This window comes from Nycticebus coucang, chromosome 4, assembly GCF_027406575.1.
Source record: "Nycticebus coucang isolate mNycCou1 chromosome 4, mNycCou1.pri, whole genome shotgun sequence".
Lineage (NCBI taxonomy): Eukaryota > Metazoa > Chordata > Mammalia > Primates > Lorisidae > Nycticebus > Nycticebus coucang.
In genome coordinates, this window is record NC_069783.1 from 70721641 (window position 1) to 70734578 (window position 12938).

Consider the following 12938-nt stretch of genomic DNA (forward strand, 5'->3'; position numbering starts at 1 on the left):
TGAGAGGTATTTGCTTTGTTGTTACTCTTTGACCTGCACACATACTTCTCAGACTCTTCAATATGTGAGAAATGTTTCAGAATGTAACAGTTTGAAAAAAGATCCTAACAGCTTCATGACTCAGATCTTTACAATGAGACCTTGGCCCTCCGCCTCCCCTCTCTTTGAGTCTCAGGGCAGTAGCCCCTACCTGTGCGGGAAAACACACCCTTCCTAGGAGAATGGTCTTCCCAGGCCCCTCAGTCTCAAGAAGCTCCTCCCTGGACCACCTTGAACATGAAGCAATAAATTCCTCCTTGTTCATAAGCTAGTTTGAGTAGGGATTGTCTGCCACTTGCGACTAAAAGAATTCTGAACAACACATAAAGGATTATTTGCTGAGCATTTCCCCAGAGGTACAGGCCCCATTCTGACATGCATGAGAAGGTGGAAAATGTTATTTACATCCTGCGAGTGGCTTGGTTCAGAGCAGGAAACTTACTATCCACTGACCCAGCACTCAGGGTACGCAGAAAGTGGACAGACACTGGCCTGGGAGCCAAGAGAGCCTAGTTCTGCAACTAACTCTGGCCTCAGCAAGCTGCTGGCCATGAGAAAGACACTCTTACCCCCTGCACCAGTTGCTTCATCTGTTCCATGGGAAATTTGAACCTAACGAAGTTCACATTCAAGTTAACCTCACAGCCCCCTGTTGCTGTGCATTCATAGAATGTGAGGGTCCCTGAGCATGTAAAGAGGCTATTGGGAAGACAGGCCACACACAGCACACTGTCAGAGAGCAATGTGAGGGGCTCAACTCAAGGGTCAAATTCCCCAGCACAGACGCACCAACCACAGGCACTGAGGACAGTTACCCACCAAGGTCGGTCGCCCGCTGAGGTTGGGCTTGGGAGCATGTGCAGATTGAAGTGGGAGCCGGAGGTGTCCCCTGGATCCCTGTGCTCCTCCATGATCACAGCAGGCTCTTCCTGCTTTTTTCTGGAAGGGACCTAGAAGGCCCAGCTGGAACCAAGGGTAGATTAGCGGAGAAATGAAACTCATTTCAGATAGGAAAGATCACAGGCAGGCGGCAGGCAATGGGGAAATCTGTGGAACTTGAATGGAGGAGTTTGTAAAGTGTGCCAGCTTTCTGGAAAGGGCTCTGTGTCCATTCCACAGAGTGAGGCCCTCTTGCCGGATGTAGGAGTGTCACCAAGAGACACTCCCCAGGGGCAGAATGTTCAGTCTGTCGGCAAAGCTCAGGAATGTTCTCACATCAGGCCTATACCTTGCAGCAGCTGTGCTAGGTTTGACCCCTAGGTTTGAGCCCAAAGCAGGGAATACCCCCTGCCCTGTGCCACTTGCTACAGTGCAACCTTCTAACCAGTGGGGTGTTTGTAAGATGGTTGGTGCAAGATTGGGTGGTTTGTGGCTAGGCGAAGGGAGTGAGGTAGGAGGTATGGGCTAACTTGTCCAAACTGATCCCTTGTGGCTGGCTTCCTACAGGATTTCCCCTAAACTAGCCTCAGCCAGTGCCCAGGGCAGCCAGTCCTGCTGGAGGGGTTGGGGCAGGGCTACCATGCTGCAACAGCCTGACCCCCAAAAGAGGAGGTACAAGTGCTTTCCTGATCTTGGAGCCTAAAAGCCCCACAGCCCTTGGTCCTTCTCCAAGACTCTGGCATCTGGCCCTGCTGGCTCTCTGTGTGTTGGCCTCAAAAAAGGTCCCTGTAATCCAATGTCCCTGAAGGCCCCGTGAGTCTGTGTGGCCTATTCACACTTTTTGTTTCCTCAGTGTGAGAGGGGAAAAGAGGTTTCCCTGTGGGAGTTGTCTGTCCTGAATTGGACTGAAACTTTTGTTACTGAGATGTCAGTGCTTCTACAGTCACCCATCTAAGCCCTCTCAGGTCTGTTATGTCCCTGAACCCCCTCATCTCCTAGGAGGAAGACAGGTGGGGGCCCAGCTTTGCCCAGCCTCACTGCGGGTCAGACCTTTCTCCGTCACACAGCCAGAATGGCCCAGAGCTGAAAATGCCCACAAGAGCAGCTGGCTGGGCTGCCCAGGAGGGGCAGGTAGAGAATTCTGCCCCCACTCTGGGAAGTCCCACCACCACCCATAGGATAGGCCACGGCCCTACTGGCCAGTCAAGTAGTCCGCCCCTGCCCACAGCTGACTGGCATCATCCCAGGGGTCATTGCATGAAGGATGGGAGAGAGACATTCTCCTACCACTGGGGTTGCGTGGACAGACACAGCCCATGGCCAGCCAGCCTCCTGCCCACTCAGAAGAAAGCCAACCAGAGACAATGGAGGACCATGAGATAAAGCCAGAGAGAGCATCATCTGAACCCCAGGAGCAAGCAGCACCTAAGGCCAGAGCCCCTTCTCCACCTGGCCATGCCGTGAGCCAGCGGGGCCTGTCTCTTGTTGCTTGTCTTTACAGATGTCAACACCTGGGCCTTTGCTCCCCACAGCTGTCACCATAGCCCCTCAGCCTTGCCCACCTTGGCCCACGAGCCAGCAGCCCTGACTCAGCACCCTGAGGATCTGGTCCCAGGCTGGTGCTGGACAGCTCAGAGGCAGAGGCGCTGCTCAGAGGCAGAGGCGCAGAGCAATAGCCAGAGCACCTCCTTTCCCTGGGGGAGCTATTAGCACTGGAGCCCCTGGGTCCCACCTCGGGGTGCAGATTTCTCCAAAGAGCTGCTCTTCTCTGTAGCCCAGATTCAAAGGCCTAAGTCCCTGCCCAAACCCTTCATTTGGTGGGATTGCCAAGCACTTTTCTTCAGCTTTGGGTCTTCTGATTTAAAGGTTTGGGGGTTACTTCTCACTCAAATAAAATATCAAACCAGAGCTAATGATGGGGCTAAGTGGGGTATTAGGAAGACGGCTCTCTGAGCCATGGCACAAAAATTAACAGAGCATTTCCAATCTTCTTGTGGCATCGAGGAAGCCAGGGGCCAGCAGGTCCTGCGTGGGCTGGGAGGCCCCAGTGTAATTCAGAGCTAGCAGAGAGGGGGAACCCATTCATTCAGCCACCACATAGGTGCTTAGCAGGTGCAGGGCTCATGTTGGGCTCAAGACGAGGAGAATCCACAGGAGAGGTCCTTGCCAGGGCAGGGTAGGGTGGGCACTGAGGCCCAGGGTGCCCCCGGCTGTGGAAGGATCCACCAGGAGAGAGAAACCACATGGTTCCCCAGCCCTCAACCCGGTCGTGTGCTGTGGCAGGGAGGGGCAGAGGCTGGAGAAACCAGTCAGCCACTCTGAGTCAGGCCTTTGGCAGGCGGCCCCCAGCCCCAGGGCTTCTCTGACTCAGCTTGGTGACTGACAGACCAGGGACCCACAGACAGGAGGCAGTGAAAGTGCCAGGAAAGGGAGGCACTGGCGCAGACAGGGCTCCCAGCTGCCCCAGAGATCCTATATCAGGTTCCCTCCGTGGCCCGGCCCTGGGGCACCTCCACGTAGGTCCCTCCGGCCTGCCTCCGCTCCCTCCTCCTCACATCCCCTTCAGCCTGACAGCCTGAGCCTACGCGTGGAACTTGAGGGGCAGAGAGGGACTCTTTTCAGTCACGGGCAAGTGAACGGCCCCGCCGCCTCCTCCAGGGCGGACATCATCCTGCCCTTCAAAGGATAAGGCCCTCCAGGGAGGGTGGGGTTGATGCTGAGGGCTGAGGAAAGATCACTTCCTGGCCTTCCACCCATCCACACCCTGTCACAGCCCCACCCCATGACCAGTTCTCTCCAAGTGCCGCTTTCTGCTGGCCTGGGACCAACCCTGACCCCCAGGTCGTTTTCTTAAGCATGAGTGCCTCATCGGCTTCCCCCACCTGGTATTACTGCTGTCAGTTGGGCCCCTCAGGATACACCTTACACTCATTTCTCCAGTTTGAGCCCACACATGCCCTGACTCTTCCCTGCTCACATCACTCCTCCCAGCCTCCCAGGCATAACTCCAGGCCTGCCACTGTGAAGGAGCCCCCCAGGATCACCCCCTGCCCCAGGGCCACCTATAGCCCAGAGCAGCAGCTGCATGAAGCTGTCCTTCCTCCAGCTATCCGAGAGCCCTAGGAGGAGCCCCATTTTCCCATTCAGCCCTCCCTCTCCCAGCCCTACAGGCAGGAAAAGAAGAGGCCACGCCTGACAGCTTACATCCCAACCTGGAGGTTCTGCAGCAGCTCCTCAGGCCTACCAGGCAGCCACCCCACCCCTAGCCTCTGCTGTCTTCTCACTGAGCCAGGAGCAATCCAGGCCTTCCTGCAAGCTTCAGGCTGGACCCCTCAACTGTTCCTCTCCATTCTAGGAGAACGCCCCCCCCAGAGACAACCTGTGATGGAAGAATCTGACTTGCTACCCATGGGACCTTACTTAGCACTTGGAGCCTCAGTTTCCTCATCTGTAAGAAGGAATAATTGGGCCTGGGGCACAGTAGAATGATGTATAAAATTCTCTGTTATTATTTTACTATTTCTGACCTAAATATAGAACGCTGATTCTAACTTCTATAGATCTCTGGATTTCTTTTAAAAGCTATGGAAGCTATGAACTCTCACCTCCAAGAAGGCACAAAAATGAAAATTATAAATATACTACTGGGGCTGTAAAGGCCTCCTTAAGCCATTCATGAACCCCAGGTTAAAATCTCTGTTCTGCGAGTGCAGTGTGGGGTCAGGCCACGGATGGTTCAGCCCGAGGCCAGCGTTCATGTTCACCCTATGCCTGCAACAAAACCATGTTTCTGCTCTACTGTTTGCCTGTCCAGGACTGGTGCTCTCAGTTTGCGCAGCTTTGATGTTTAACCAGGGCCTGGAGATGGAAGCAGCTCTCCTGCAGAGCCAGGGGGCGGGGGAGCCTGTGGGGTGTGCCACTCCCCTTACCACTCCCTGAGGGTTGGGGTCTTCCCCAGGCCTGCCACCCAACAACCTCGTGGCAGGAGTGCCTCTAGGCAGCATGTGACTAGGCCGGTGCCTCGCACCTCCCCTCCCCTCGTCTCTTGCCCAGGGTAAATCCCATCTTTTTTTTATTTTTAAACTTCACGACGTGTGTGAAATACAACAGACTAATGGAAAAATACATAAAAAGATAAATGTATGGTATAAAAAACATTTGTAAAACAAGCAGTACAAAAGAGAGCACTCCCGCCTCGCAGCCCCGCCTTGCTCTTCATCACACCACACACACCTAAGCATGTGTCCCTAACCACATAGCTATGCACAGTAGGTCCTCGCTCAGTGTCCGTGATAGGTGCTGGGCAACTGCAAGTTCAAGTAAAACAACATGTAACGAAACTCTAGGCTAACTGACATAAACAACAGGTAAGTTCCTACAGCACATTTCTACTCACAAAAACACTAGCAAACATCTAAACAAACACCAAAACCACTTTTTTTTTTGGCCAGGGCTGGGTTTGAACCCACCACCTCCGGCATATGGGACCAGCACCCTACCCCTTGAGCCACCGGCACCGCCCAAACTCTGCAGAGGTTTTTTTTTGTGTGTGTGGTTTTTTGGCCGGGGCTGGGTTTGAACCCGCCACCTCCGGCATATGGGACTGGCGCCCTACTCCTTGAGCCACAGGCGCTGCCCCAAAACCACTTTTAATATAACACATTGAAATTAATGTGAGTAGGGCGGCGCCTGTGGCTCAAGGAGTAGGGCGCCGGACCCACATGCCGGAGGTGGTGGGTTCAAACTCAGCCCCAGCCAAAAAAAAAAAGAATTGCTTTGGGTGGTGCCTGTGACTCAGTGAGTAGGGCGCCGGCCCCATATGCCAAAGGTGGCGGGTTCAAACCCAGCCCCGGACAAACTGCAACAACAAAAAAAAGAAATTAATGTGAGTTATATATAATATTGAAGAAATATTAATATAAACAAGAAAGATCATTTTTTTACCCACTTAACTCCAGCCAGATCATTTCCCAGCAGCTCTGGGAGCCCAGGTAAGAACCTGCCACGGACAGGCTGCCTTCTCCTCAGAGGGCGCTCTCATGCACACTCACTCACTCACGCACTTGTAGGCATGCCAATTCATTAATGGGCTCATCTTTGGGATGTAATGGGAAACCATAGCACCCAGAAAAATCCCACACAGATACGGGGAAAATTGACTCTACATAGACAGTGGCCCTGGCCAGGAATCAATTTTTTTCTCATCAATGTCGTAACAATATACCATTGAATGAAATGATGTTATTCGAGGACCTGCCTTATACATACCTAAGGCATGCTATACATTTATACCACACAGAACATTGAAAGGATTATACACCACAACCAAGTGTAATTTATTCAAGGACAGTTTAACATAAAAAATCAATGTATAATTTTTTTTTTTTTGCAGTTTTTGGCCGGGGCTGGGTTTGAATCCACCGCCTCCGGTATATAGGGCCAGCATCCTAGTCACTGAGCCACAGGTGCCACCCACATCACAGCTTACAACAACCTCGAACTCCTGGGATCAAGTGGTTCTCCTGCCTCCACCTCCCAAGTAGCTGGAACTACAGGTGCCTGCCACAACACCCAGCCATTTTTTGGTTGCAGCCATCACTGTTGTTTGGCAGGCCCAGGTTGCATTCAAACCCACAAGCTCAGGTATATGTGGCTGGTGCCTTAGACGCTCGAGCCATAGGCGCCGACCCTAAATATTTTTTTAATAATAAAAATTTTTTAAATTTAAGTCAATCAATGTAATATAGCACATTACCAGAAAGAAGGAAAAACAACATAATCACTTGATGCAGAAAAGCAAATTCAACACCTGTTCTGATAAAAGCATTCAACCAATTATAACAGAAATGGAAGAAAATTGCCTCAACATGGTGAAGGCCATTCTGAAAAGCCTATAGCTAACATCATACTCAATAGTACAAGACTGAGTGCTTTTCCTCTGAGATCAGGAACAAGATAAGAATGCCTGCTTTGGCCACCTCTACTCAACATAGCACTGGAAATCCTATCCAGGGCAATTATATCACTTCACAAATAACATGATCTTATACATAGAAAACCTTAAAGATTCCATATACAAATAAATGGTTAGATTAATAAACAAATTGAGGGCAGCACCTATAACTCCGCTGGCAAGAGCGCCAACCACATACACCTAGGGTGGCGGGTTCGAATAGCTTGGGTCTGCTAAGCAACAATGACAACTGCAACCAAAAACAAAAAAATAGCTGGGTGCTGTGGCGGGTATCTGTAGTACCAGGTACTTGGGAGGCTGAGACAAGAGAATCGCTTAAGCCTAAGAGTTGGAGGTTGCTGTGAGCTAAGATGCCACGGCACTCTACCCAGGGCGACAGCTTGAGACTCTGTCTCAAAAATAAATAACAATTGAATCGAGTTGCAAGATATATATATTGACACATAAAAATCATTTGCATTTCTATATAGTAATAATAAATAATTTGAAAAGGAAATTAAGAAAACAATTTCATTTATAGTAACATCAAAAAGTACAAAATATTGGTGGCGCCTGTGGCTCAAGGAGTAGGGCGCCAGTCCCATATGCCAGAGGTGGGGGGTTCAAACCCAGCCCTGGCCAAAAACCAAAAAAAAAAAAAAAAAGTACAAAATATTTATAAATAAACTTCACCAAGGAAGCAAAAGACTTGCCGGCTGAAAACTATGACATATTGCTGGAAGAAATTAAAGAAGATACAAATAAATGGAAAGACATTCTGTGTTCATGAGTTGGAAGACGTAATATTGTTAAGATGGCAATATCACCCGAGGCTATTTACAATTTCAATGTAAAATCCCTAACAAAATCTCAATACTATTTTTCATAGAAATAGAAAAATCTATCCTAAAATTTATATGGAATGCCAGGGAACCCCGAATACCCAAAACAATCTTGAAGAAGAAGAGCAAAGTTGAAGGTCTCACATTTCTCTCTCTCTCTCACCCTACACACACACACACACACACACACACACACACACACACATTTTCTCTCTTTCTCTCTCTAGGAGCATTAAAATCTCACTATGTTGCCCAGGCTGGTCTCAAACTCATGGTTTTAAGTGATCCTCCCACTCCAGCTTCCAAAGTATTAGAATTGCAGGTATGAGCCACCACACACAATTCACATTTTCTGATTTTAAAACTCACCATAAACCTACAGTAATCAAAACAGTGTGATACTCACATAAATAATCAAAACAGTGTGATACTCACATAAAGAGAGATATATACACCAATGGAATAAAATAGAGAGCTCAGAAATAAACCCTCATATACATGGTCAAATTATTTTTGACCAGGGTGCCAAGACCATTCAATAGGGAACAGACAATCATTTCAACAAATAGTTTTGGGAAAATTGGATATCCATATGCAAAATAATGAAGCTGGACCCATACTCAAAATGTATAGCACTAAAACTATATAAATCTTAGAAAAAAAACATGAGGGAAAAGATTAATGACACTGTATTTGCCAATGATTTCTTGGTTATGAGACCAAAGGCACAAGAAACAAAAACAGAGATAGGTTGGACTATATCAAAATTAAAAACTTTGGTGCATCAAAGGACACTATCAACAGAGTGAAAAGGCAACACCCAGAACAGGAGAAAATATTTTCAAATTATATCTCTAATAAGTGGTTGATGTCTGATAAGACCTCCTACAACTCAAAACAACAACTCAATTAAAAATGGTCAAGGGACTTAAAGCCACCCCTTAGGATGGCTATCATTTTTTTAAAAAAGCAGAAAACAGAAAATAACAAGTGTTGGTAAGCGTATAGAGAAATTGGAACGTTTGTACGTTGCTGGTACACTAGAAACTAAAATGGTGCAGCTGCTGTGGAAAACAAGGGTGGTTCCAAAAAATTTACTGTATAATTAGTATATGGTTCAGGAATTCCCTTTTTGAGTATACACTCCAAAAATAGAAAGCAAGGACTCTAACAAATGTTCATAGCAATATTATTCACAGTAGCCAAAAGGTAGGCACAACTCAAGTGGTTATCAATGGATCAGTGGTATGTATATATATATATATAAATGGAATATTATTCTGTCTTAAGAAGAAAATGCTAACGCATGCGGTATCATGTATGAACCTGGTCACCCTTATCACTCAAGAGGATTTACAGATAGCACATAAGTACATGAAAAGATGGTGCCATGTGAAAAAGCCAATTTCAAATCATTATATATTGCATTATTCCATTTATGTAGCTTTCTTGAAATAACAAAAGTAGAGATCAAGAACAGACACGTGGTTGCTGGAGGTGGGGAGAGAGTAGAGGGTGGGGGCGGGGCGGGTGTGGCTTGGCAGGGGGGTGTGGCCAGGCAGGGCTGGGTGTGGCCAGGCAGGGGCAGCCCTAGGAGCTCTTTGTGCTGGTGCAGTGGCTCTACATCTGATTACAGTGACGTTTCCACGAATTTACAGGTGTGATAAAATGGAATCCAACTATCCTTATACAGTCACACACTGCTTAACGAGGGGCATACGTTCTGTTGGGCGACTTCATGGTTGTAGAACATCACAAAGTGTGCTCACACAGACCCAGATGGCACAGCCACTGCACATCTGGGTGTGCCGTGTAGCTCCTAGGCTACAACCCTACCTCAGGTTACAGTACTGAATACAGGAGGCAACGGGAACAAAATGGTAAGTACTTGTGTATCTAAAAACAGGAAAAGTAACATGTTATGTAATGTATTATGTAACTTATGATGGCTAGGATGTCACCAAGCGATAGGAATTTTTCAGCCCCACTGCAATTAGCCCACCATAGTATATGTAGTCCACTGTTGACTGAAATATGCCATAATTATGTAAGAAGTCACCGGGGGAAACTGGGCAAAGGGTACATGGGACCTCTCTTGTGCTATCTCTGAAACTTTCTATGGATCTATAATTTCTTCAAAATAAAAAATGCACACATCAGTATATACACACACACACACATGCGTGCATGCATGCGAGTCACACAAAACCCTTGGGAACAAGGCAGGCTTTTTTTTGATGAAGAACAACCCACTATTATACTCAGATAAATGACCCAGATAAAGCAGCAGGGGCTTCCCTTTCTAGCATCTCACTTTTTAAATGTCACTTACAGGCCACTCTCCTCCATTCCTGGCACATATGAATTCAGCAGCCCTGGTCTTCCTCGTTCCCCACCCTTCCCCACTCTCTTGCTAGCTCCTTCCACCTCTCACATCAGCAGGGCCTTTCTGCCTTTGGATTCCACCTGCCCCCTCCCTCACTTCCTTCCTTCTCTGCCTTGGGTTGCCAATCATGCATCAGCCCCCTGACCCCACCCCAAGACAATCAATCAGAAGAAACCATCCTCCTGGCCAGCGAGGCCAATCATAGTCCTTGCAAGGGGTTGCTATGTGGCCTGTGCTATTATGGGCTCAGAGTAAGACATTCAGCACACACGTGCAGGGTCACCACTCTCTCAGTCCCAGAGGACGGGCATGTCAAAATGTCATGTCTGCAACAGGCCAAGCAAGAAGGACTTCTGCAGACTAGCCAGGATGGAGGACACAGCCAAGCAGGTGGGCACATTGCCTCCCAGGGAGCCTGATACCCTCAGGTGGGCTGGTACCCTGGCTGCATGGCTACTGCCACCAAGGAACCCCACTGTGCCTCGAACAGCCTCCAGGGCAGAACCAGCTCCCTGGGGCAGGGGCGAGGTAGTTACAGCACCCCCTTTCTGGGCTCTTTCTGGGCTCCCAGGTCTCTCACCTGCTGTGCAGGATGAGAAGCAGTTAGAGGAGGGCAGAGTCTTAGAGCATCAGGGCTGGAGGATGGGGTGGGGGCTCCCTTTGCAAGGAGGAGGCCAAGGCTGGAGGGGCTATAAAGAAGGGTCTCCTGGGAGGCCGGACATAAACAGTCATCTCTGTCTCTCCTCTCTCTCTCTCCCCTGTCTCTCCACACTTCACTGCCTCTCTCTCCCCCTTTTCCTTCTCCTTAATGTCATGTCAAAGCTAAACAGAGCTGACGGAGCAATGTCTCTGTCCTCACCTGATCACCTCACCCTGCTGGCTCCAAGGGCCTGCTCTCCCCTGCCCTGTTCCTGGCTCCCAGCCCCTGGCCACCCTGAGCTGCCAGGCACAGCCAAAGCCAGGCTTGTTTTGGAAAACTGCAGGGAGGTGGCAAAATGTGCGGTCTGTGCGTTCCCTCCAAACTGGCGCCCCAATCCCTGGACAAACAGAGCCCGTGTTTGCCTGTCCACAGCAGCCTGTGTTCTCCTTCCAGGCCAGGAGATCCCAGGGTAAGCATCTGTAAAGGAAACCGGCAGGCGGGCGGACGTCATTGACCCACGGGGACCACGGAAGAGAGGCAAGGACAGGCTGGGCAATGGGCCAGCCACCCGCCCGTCCTGCCGCCCCACAGCAGGGTAGTCAGGACAAGGGCAGCCCAGGGACCATGCTCCCTTCACCTCTACTGCCACACAGGACATTCCACCAAGAGAGGTGGAATTTACACTCTGAAAAACTGCTACCTTTCCCTGGCACACTTCCCTGCAGAAGCAGAGGCTTTTTGCTGCCTCTGCTGATAGTGGGGCCTTCTGTCTGAGGCAGCCCCTTTGTGCCAGGCATGTGCTGGGCAGGGCAGGCGGCCAATACTACCCTTCACTTCTGTGTGGCCTTGGGAAAGTTGCTGCCACTGTGAGACTCTACTTTACCATATGGAAAATAGGGAAATCACCCCTGCCCCTCCCCACCCTGAGAACAGTGAGCTGGGGCCCCAATTTGGAGGGAACGCGCAGGCTTGCGGGAACCACCCAGGGCACCAGGGAGTGTGGACAGGGTGGTCGGTGAAGCAGAAAGGCCACACAGGGCAGATGAGCTGATGACTAGGATGGCTGAGCGTCCTGCCCTGGTGGCATTACTCACATGTTGGGTAATTCTCTTTTGGGTGTCTGGCTCTGTGACCCAGGCAGGGCAATACCCTGTGCCCCAGGGTGTACTTAGGCCAGGTGCTCTGGGCTGAGGTTGGGTCCAACAGACTGTACCAAAAAGAAACACTACAGCCACAAAGAGACTTTTCTCCTTTTGCCAGCTCAGGGATGGACTTTCTCTCCCAGACTGTGGGGAGAGGACCAGGGCATGCACGGAAGAGGCTGGGACCAGCCTGGACACTCTGTGGTCTTTCTGGTTCCCAGTGTGCAGCTTGGGAGTCAAGGCTCTGTCTCTCATTGCCCTGTCTCCCCACCCACTACCTCGTGGTCCTTGGAACCACTTTGGGTCTTGCTTGTCTCTGCACTGAATGTCATGCCCTTTGCTGAGTCTCACCTCAGACCTCAGTGACAGGCTGTGGAGCTTTCTATAAAAATGTGCTAATCAACAAAAGAGGATGAGATTTCAGTCCTCAGATAGGCCTGGAGAGTGCTGCAGCCTGTATCCACCCTACACTGTACTACTCCTTATGCTCAAGGTTCTGATAAGGCCCGTAAACTTATTTGATCACAGAATCTGTTTGATCCTGCAACAACCATAACACAGGCTTTCAGTGGTGCTGACATGAGACATGAGGCAGAAATTCCGAGGAATTGAATTCTGCTCTGCAGTTTGCCACGTGACTGTGGACACTGACGTTGAGTCCTCATTCAATCTGACCAGGTGGTTTCTGAAGACAGTTCCTTAGATCTCTGCATTCCCATGCCCAGCCCTGACACAACTAGTACAGCCAGTGAAAGCCACACTGTGCCGGGGTGAGTGGCCTCCCAGCTGTCCCAACGGGTTGACCAGTTACATCTCTCCCTCCCCAGGGGAATCCACTCCTCCCAGGATACTACCCAGACTTCTCTGTGCCTGCACACACAGAGCAGTCAACTGGCCTCACAGGTCAGATGTTATTATTATTAAGAAGGAAGACATTATTATTAGGAAGAACTTCCTGAGAAATCGGGCTGGGTGTTGCTGATGTGAATGTTGGTAGCTCAGGAGGACCCTTTCTGTAAGGATGAGAAGGCAGAGACCAGAGAGGCAAAGAAGACAA